Below are 9,620 nucleotides of genomic sequence, written 5' to 3'. Positions count from 1 at the left end.
TTCTCTGGAACATGTCATCAAAAAAGGCACATAAAACTGCATAGTTTTATCTGCTGTGATCAACATGACACTCCAGTTTATCTTCATACAACCTCCTTAGCTACACATAAAGTATTTTCAAAATCAGATTAAACCAAATGTCAAGGTCAGATGTTTGGAAAAAGAACCTGTTTGCAATCTAGAGGAGATCCCCTGGAAGTGCATGGAATGGTAGACACACCCCTGTAAAATGCTTTACGTGCAAACAATTTACCCCACATTTTGGACTCATCACAAATTAAGGAATATTAATTCCAAAATACACCGCAGTATAAGGAAAATGGGATGTTAAAATAGTACTTCGAGACCAGAAAAATCAACACTGAAATATGTATTCTAAATATAGAGCTCAAATATGAGTACTCCATACTGCATGGAATGTATCATATATCTTAGTTTATCAAATAAAAAAGTCTGAGCTTATGTTTTATGACTTTTTTCAATCATCTCAATAGTTTCCTGATAAGAAGTGGTCTCCTAATGTGCCTTGACACCAATTCCAAAACAAGTAAGCAAGGCGACAATTTCCAGAGAAAACACTTTTGAAAAATGATTGCAAACACATTGATGGATGGGGATAGTTTTGACATTTTAATTTGTTCCGGAATTTGAAAAATCTAATTAATATCTGCACAGTTTTATTTGGATTAACTCAGAAATGTAAATCAAGATGGTTAAAAACGCACCTTGGGATATCATAGCAAATGTTTCTATATTTGTGTAATTATATGTTGCAGTAAAAAAAATGGAAATTAATATTTGGCCTTAGATCTTCAAATTTCAATGTGCTCACAAGGTATAATTAACACAACAAGATTTGTGCTAATTGCATCAGACTCAGAAGGATGAAAGGCTGGCTTCATTTTAAAATGATTAACTGATGTTTCACAGATGTTCCTGGCAGCTGTGTTATACTTCACATCTATCCCTTAGGTATACAAAAGGTGGCCGAATACCTGTATCTGCATGTACATCTTTGAGGATCTCTCTGTCGCTCCCATGCCAGCCTGATAGCAATTCATCAATTTAAATAGGATACTTAAAGAACATACGTATTGGTACATGTAGGTATGAGTATTGTGAGTACCCAATGAATTAATAAGTTATGCATGCAATTGCTCTTAGTTACAAAATGCAACATTAAGGCTACACAGAAAAATATATTATTTTCGTATGTTTATGCAAGCTTTTTCACTTGGTGTTTGCTTGAATGAACTTTGAAGATGCGCCTTTATGTATTTTTGCATTCTCCCTATGTGTTAAAGGAGTGGAAACCTTATTGAAGTTATCTGCTCTCCTACATTGACAGTCTTTACACAGTGACCTGCATATGACTAAAATCAACTACTACAACAACTTGCAAATGACAAAACCAGTACGCATTCTTTACACTGAAAAAAGAGACAACCCAGGTTCCACTTTCACTGTATTCACCCGTCCTAGAGATATATCCACCTCTCTATACCAACTCAAAGATTGATTTATTTTTGCCAAACATTACTTACACTAGTTTTTAATTTCATAAATGGTCTTCCTCCTGTAAAGATGACAGTTAACCTATCATAATAAGCACCTATATCAAACCTCTTCTCTGCCATCAACAACATAATGAAAAACCCAAAATCCACCTGTGCTCCATTTTCTTCCATCAGCATCCTGGATTTTTTGCACTGGAACTGCTCTGTAAACAACTGCAAGCAAACCCTGTTGTCAGAGATGTAATATCACTCTGAACACCCACCCACTCCAAAATCAAAGAGAGTCCACAGCAGTTAACCACTAAAGCAGCCCTGCCATCATATTCCTGCTTCTGCCTGACTACTACCAATAACAATATCGGGCATGGAATGTACCTTCTATATATCTATTTCTATCCCTCGTTCTCTCTCTCTCTCTCTCTCTCTCTCTCTCTCTCTCTCTCTCTCTCTATATATATATATATATATATATATATATATATATATATATATATATATATATATATATATATTACCTACTGGCGGTCGCCAGTAGGTATATATAGTTAGGATTTTTTCTCTATGGGATTTTTGAAAATTCTATGTCTAATAACTTTGGCGTTTGTGGAAGGAATTGGCTGAAATTTTCAGGAAAATGGCACATATTGTTTCTGAGCAGCCCTTGAAAATTTGGGGGGGGTTCGTCAAGGGGGGGCCGAGAAAAAAGGGGGGTCCCAAAACGTGTTTTTAACATTGAGTTTTCCATAGGGCGGTTGGCCTCACTTTTAGCCCGAACGGCTGAATGGATTTGCACGAAACTTGGCAAAATTGTAGGGACTGGTAGCCCGATGTGCCTTTGCTAGGTCTCAATATATGTGCTCCAGTGGATTTTGAGAAATTAACGTTCAAAAAAAGATATATATCTGTAACAGCGGACCGGGCAGCGCTCCGGTTCGCGGACTTTTCGCGGTACGGAGCTTTGTGAAGCCAAGCTGATTGGTTCTCCGGCGTCTGTGAACATTCCAAACAGTCCGTAGCGGCCGCCATCTTGTCTCTCGGTAGGATCGAGAGACAAGAGGAGGCCAAAGCGAAGGGGCAAATGACCATAAGGGGGCATAGTAGATCCTCGCTGACCCCCTAGGTTTGATGTGGAGGTTTTAAAAGGGCCCCGCGGGGCAAAAAAAAAAAATAATAATAATAATCGAACGGCTGAATGGATTTGCACGAAACTTGGTAAAATATTAGGGACTGGTAGCCCGATGTGCCTTTGCTAGGTCTCAATATATGTGCTCCAGTCGATTTTGAGAAATTAACGTTCAAAAAAAGATATATATCTGTAACAGCGCTCCTCTTCGCGTAACGGAGGTTTGCGAAGCTGATTGGTTCTCCGGCGTCTGTAAACATTGCAAACAGTCCGTAGCGGCCGCCATCTTGTCTCTCGGTAGGATCGAGAGACAAGAGGAGGCCAAAGCGAAGGGGCAAATGACCATAAGGGGGCATAGTAGATCCTCCTTGACCTCTTAGGTTTGATGTGGAGGTTTTAAAAGGGCCCCGCGGGGCAAAAAAAAAAATAATAATAATAATCGAACGGCTGAATGGATTTGCACGAAACTTGGCAAAATTGTAGGGACTGGTAGCTCGATGTGCCTTTGCTAGGTCTCAATATATGTGCTTCAGTGGATTTTGAGAAATTAACGTTCAAAAACAAGATATATATCTGTAACAGCGCTCCGCTTCGCGGAGATAAAATTATATCTGTATTACCTAGCTGTTGCTAACACCAGTTAGCGACGGCTAGTAGGAGATAGCGACCATCTTGGGCCCCACTTTGCATGTGAGTGATATTTATCACTAATGACATGCAAAGTGGGCATGCCAAGATGTTAGCGACTGGAAACAGTCGCTAACATCGCTATCTCCTATTATCAACTTTTGGAAATATTTGCGATAAGCGCGAATATCTCCAAAAGCTAGCACCTGCCCTGAGCAGTTCTTAGCCATGTTATCCAATGGGAGGTGGATAACATGGCTAAGAGCATTAGCTCGGTAATGCATGAATATCGCTGAGTTTTCAGCGATATTAATGCATTGCGGTCGTTTTTTATCGTATTTGCGATAAACCTTGATAATAGCAAGGTTTATCTGCGATAATTTCTGACGATGCTTAGCGGTAAAAAAATCGTTGCTAAGCATCGTTAGGGATAAATATCGCTTAACTTTGGTAATATGCCCCAACGTCTGTTAACGTTCGATTCGAAGGAAATCACGAGGTGTTGAAAAACATTGTCTGCGCCATCTTGCCTTTTTTCAAATGCCACACTTTTGTCGTGCACGGCAGTCATTTTAGATGCCTTGACCAGACCCACTCTGTGCACGCTGTCGATCCTTAGCATGGCTCCCCACCCTCGCAAGCATCTCCCCCAGGCAGTGGTCACCCCCGCTCTCTGTCTTATGCATGGGTAATAAACCACCCCCCATCTGCGCTGCTCTTCCCTGAGAATCACACCCTGTGCCCGCCCGACACCTCCCTTTCGCCCTATTCACTACCGCACCCTCTGACACTCCTTTTCCTCTGTGTCCGATTGTCCAGGCCGGTCCTAGGGTATCAGCTAGCCCTGCAGATGTAGTTTATGGCCCCAGCTGTAAAGAATCACCCCTCTTCAAAGGAGTTATAGTAGATCAAGGCCCACACTCGATGAGATCCGTCACAGCAGACGCGTTCCTATTATCTGAAAACCATCCTGTATTGTGATTGGGGAGGGGACCGAGCCTGAAGCGGAAGATTCCAGGGATGACTCTTTGTACATCAAAGTTTTTACAATTATGTGTCACATTAAAAATATATAGCACTCCAACAAAGTAGTAAGATTATAAAACTTTAATAACTTATAAATATATACAAGAAAACATAAACAGTAATAACATATAAACATTTTTAGGGAAAAACAACGAAGTAGCGGTCGGCTGTGCGAATAGTGTCAACGCAGCACAACGTCCAGATTTCTGGCGTGGGGCGTCGCGGGGGGTGGGTCATCAGTAGCAAACTGTTGTGCGAATAGTTCCAAGGCAGCAGAACGATGGCACCAAGGTGATGTCCAGTAAGTTGCCGCACTGGTTTTGGTATCCTACAATGCTGCTCCGAATAACGGCATGGGGCGCCCCGGGGGAGGCGGCATGAACGGGCCTCTCCAGGTGGAGTCTCATCTGTTGTAGTGGGGCGCCCCTTTACCGTTTCAGTTGCCATTCCGTCCGCTTTTGGTCCACTGTGTCAAAAGCCGCAATTCATCTGAGTTGCGCCCACTCTTGCGGTGCAGCGATAGGCGGCTGTCACAGGACTCTCAAAATGGCGGCAGGCTGTTTCCTTTTTGGGCCTGGTCCACTGAAATGGCCCTGGGACACCTTGGAAATCGGACGCTTGTCTGCTAGGTCTTGGACCCCATTCTCGAAAGCGTCCCCTCCGCCTTGAGGATTCATCAAAAGTTTTGGGGGCCCCCGACTCCTGTAGGCTTCTGGTGGGGAGCGGCTGCCATGATTGCTCGCGGAATGACCACGACGGAGCTACGAGATGGTGGTGCTCTCATGCTGATGCCAGCTTCAGTCTGAAACATCCAGAAACAAGGTGGGGCTTTCATCGTTTGGGAAAAAAAAAAAGTTTTCATCCAATGAAAAGTGTTGTTTTTAGGTCATATGATCAAGCCTTCCATCATTAGGAAACCAAAAGTAAAATGAACCAATGAAAAGTTTTATAAACAAGTCACATGACCTGTTATGCGGCATAGGGTATAAAATGCGGAGAAAATACGTTGGCACGTGAGGCGGCGTCAGTAGCGGACCGATGTGCGAATAGGCCGAAGGCAACACAACGCGCCAAGATCCGGATGGCACCGAGGTGGTGTCCAGCAAGTTGCAGCACTGGTGTGGCCATCCTACAATGCTGAAAGTCGGCGTGGGGCGCCCCGTTGGCCTGTGAATTTGCGTCAGTAGCGGACCGATGTGCGAATAGGCCGAAGGCAGCACAACGCGCCAAGATCCGGATGGCACCGAGGTGGTGTCTAGTAAGTTGCCGCACTGGTGTGGCCATCCTACAATGTTGAAAGTCGGCGTGGGGCGCCCCGTTGGCCTGTGAGATGGCGTCAGTAGCGGACCGATGTGCGAATGGGGCCAAAGGCAGCGCAACAATATTTTCTTACTAGAAGACACCACAAGGCGCTGAGATGCCAAGATTCGGATGGCACCGAGGTGGTGTCTAGCAAGTTGTGGTACTGGTGTGGCCATCCTACAATGGTAAAAGTCGGCGTGGGGCGCCCTGTTGGCCTGTGAGATGGTGTCAGTTGCGGACCGATGTGCGAATGGGGCCAAAGGCAGCGCAACAATATTTTCTGTATGGAAGATACCACTAGGCGTTGAGATGCCAAGATCCGGATGGCACCGAGGTGATGTCTAGCAAGTTGCTGTACTGGTGTGGTCATCCTACAATGCTGAAACTCGGCGTGGGGCGCCCCATTAGCCTGTGAGATGGCATCAGTAGCGGACCGATGTGTGAATAGGCCGGAACCAGCACAAGGCGCCAAGATCCGGATGTCACCGTGGTGGTTTCATAGTTGAGAGGCACTTCATCTGCAGTGGGGCGCCGAGATCCGGATGGCACCGAGGTGATGTCTAGCAAGTTGCTGTACTGGTGTGGTCATCCTACAATGCTGAAACTCGGCGTGGGGCGCCCCATTAGCCTGTGAGATGGCGTCAGTAGCGGACCGATGTGCGAATAGGCCGAAGGCAGCACAACGCGCCAAGATCCGGATGGCACCGAGGTGGTGTCTAGTAAGGTGCACTGGTGTGGCCATCCTACAATGTTGAAAGTCGGCGTGGGGTGCCCCGTTGGCCTGTGAGATGGCGTCAGTAGCGGACCGATGTGCGAATGGGGCCAAAGGCAGCGCAACAATGTTTTCTGAATAAAAGACACCACAAGGCGCTGAGATGCCAAGATCCGGATGGCACCGAGGTGGTGTCTAGCAAGTTGTGGCACTGGTGTGGCCATCCTACAATGGTAAAAGTCGGCGTGGGGCGCCCTGTTGGCCTGTGAGATGGTGTCAGTAGCGGACCGATGTGCGAATGGGGCCAAAGGCAGCGCAACAATATTTTCCGAATAGAAGACACCACTAGGCGTTGAGATGCCAAAATCCGGATGGCACCGAGGTGGTGTCTAGCAAGTTGCTGTACTGGTGTGGTCATCCTACAATGCTGAAGCTCGGCGTGGGGCGCCCCATTAGCCTGTGAGATGGCGTCAGTAGTGGACCGATGTGCGAATGGGGCCAAAGGCAGCGCAACAATATTTTCTGAAGAGAAGACACCAAAAGGCGCTGAGATTCGGTTACCACCGAGGTGATGTCTAGCAAGTTGCCGCACTGGTGTGGCCATCCTACAATACTGCTCCGAATAACGGCGTGGGGTGCCCGAAGGGGGGGGGGGGAGGCGGCGTGAATGGGCCTTCCTAGGTGGAGGCTCGTCTGCTGTAGTGGGGCGCCCCTTTACCGTTTCAGTTGCCATTCAGCTGAGTTTTGTCTGCTCTTGATGCTACAGCGACAGGCGGCTGCAACAGGACTCTCAAAATGGCGGCCTGTTCTTTGGATTTGGGCCTGGTCCTCTAAAATGGCCCTGGGACACCTTAGAACTCGGACGCTCGATTTTTTTTTCCTTTCCTGTACATGCAAAAAAAGGTAAATGCCCGGTACGTTACACGCTTCATCTGCCACGATGAACTCTCCAGAGGAACCGAAAAAAAATATAGTTATGGTAACTATACCATGCATCGTCATATGGAGAGGTGGCACCAATTAATTATAGTGCTGCATAAAAGAGAGATTTGGAGGAGAACCCCTGACCTGCTAGTACATTCATCAAAGAAGTGGCACTGACAGCATCAGAGGCAAGGGAAACGGTCCCAAATATTTAGAAGAACTTTGGAAAGATTAAAATGACATGTTTAGATTGTGGCAAATTAATTTCATGTGGACAGATGAGTGTTACTCTAATAAATACAGCATATGAACATCATCATAGTCGATGGTTGGTAGAGACATTTTGACTATATCCTGGACCTGCCCGTCCTCGCCCAAAATGGCGCCGGAATAAATGGGACTCGTAACTCCTTGTTGTGTACTGGTTGCAGAACCTTGAAATCACGAGATACGTATGCAGTTTTGAAGCACATGGCGGGCGGGGACGAGAATTGATTGAATATTTCGACATCCCTATTGATATTAAGTTCTGATGTGTTATTGATTACTGTACTATTGAAAGTTCGAATTAACGTCACCCATGGTACTTGCCCGCAAATGTATATCTAGATAATTTTATTGTAACTGGCCCTGTCGTATTTTAATTATAAAATGTACGTCCACCGATTCCGTAACTGTTAGACACCTTAGTTCTTGCAACCTAATGGCCCGCCCGTTACGTTCCTCTACAGTGTAAATGTCTACTCATCATATACGATTACAGTTTGCTCCGTGGCCGGCCCACGTGGTTATAGGCTCGTATTTGTATAATGAAATTTTCACAATAAAGGTTTTTAAAAGAAAACATGGTAGTAGTATATACATTGGTAAAGTTTTTAATAATAGTCACTGTTTTAGAATCATTAAAAGGCAAGTGAAATAAAGCAGACCAATTACATGAAGGGTAAAAGGTATAATACGAAGGAACGCAGTAAAGATAAATGGTCAAGGGCTGTTGTGTTTTCTATTCCTGCAACATAAAGTGATCGATAAGAATCTCATATTCAGGCTTATCGGCGACTAAGACAGCAGGTCGACCCTCTTTTGCTAAACGGCTCCGTCATGGGACGAAGAAACGCTCTTTTTCTCGTAAAAAGAATATATTTTACTTGCAGGACAGTTGTAAATTTTCCGGGAAAGTACATTAGCCTGGAACATTATAACATATATTTAAGAAAAAATAATGTTCGGAAGTAATAAAAAGCGTAATTTTTAGGTCATATGACCAAGCCTTTCATCGTTAGAATAAGAAAAGTAAAATGAACCAATGAAAAGTTTTATTAACAAGTCACATGACTTGTTATGCTTACGTTACGCGCTGCGCGCCCCTGATGACTTCCGGATGCGCTAACGCGGCGCGTCATATGACGCATTACGCGACAACGCAGGTCCAGAATATAGTCAAAATGTCTCCACCAACCAGCGGTCGGAACACAACCCCTTTCAGCAGGCTAAATAGTTCTGTTAAATGACAACAGAAGGGACAGGCAACAAGAACCATTAGTCAAAGAGGGGAGGGCTAGTTCTTCTCTACCGGGTTACATTGGGGCGCTACCGGAACTGATCGAATTGGTAGTCTACAGTGTTTCTGGATGTTTCAGACTGAAGCTGGGGTTAGCATGAGAGCAGCACCATTTCGTAGCTCCGTCGTGGCCATTCCGCAACCAATCATGGCAGCCGCTCTTTATCGTTATTTTGGGCGGGGTGGGTGGCGGAGCCGAGCTGTTTTGCAGCCATCATTGTGTGGAGTTCAGTTCATTTCACTAGTTTTGTATTTGTCATGAGGGGTTGTTCCTAATGTTTCTATTTTAGCGAGGTCAAAAAGAGATCCCATTAGTGGCCTACTGATTTTGCTCGATTCCTTTTCTTTTTTTTTTACACGATTTTTCGTTATCTGCAAAGACTAAACAGAGTATTGCGACTCTGTGTTTGTTTGTAAATAGAGAATGAACCAAAGAGAACCAATTCTAAAACAGTAAATACTTGGATAACAATCAATCAAATGGAGAGAGAAGCAGGCACGACGTATTACAACGGGGGCAAAGGCCTGCGTTAACTACCCATCACTATGTGCAAAGAGAGAGTACTCCTAATAGAAATGAGGGGGGGGGGGCACCATTCAAAGCAGATCAGTGTGCATAAACACGAAAATGTTTTCACTTACCACGTACTTGACATTCGACAGCTTATGATATTTGCTATTAAAAAACCATTGAAATTCACTGAAAAAACCATAGGTTATAGACCATATATAGTTAGGAATTAGCATTTACAAAACCTTGAAAATTCACTGAAAAAACCATAGGTTATAGACCATATATAGTTAGGAATTAGCATTTAAAAAACCTTA

The sequence above is a fragment of the Lissotriton helveticus genome, chromosome 8 (genome assembly GCF_964261635.1).
Source record: "Lissotriton helveticus chromosome 8, aLisHel1.1, whole genome shotgun sequence".
In the NCBI taxonomy this organism is placed as follows: domain Eukaryota; kingdom Metazoa; phylum Chordata; class Amphibia; order Caudata; family Salamandridae; genus Lissotriton; species Lissotriton helveticus.
Note: the sequence above shows the minus strand (reverse complement) of the source record.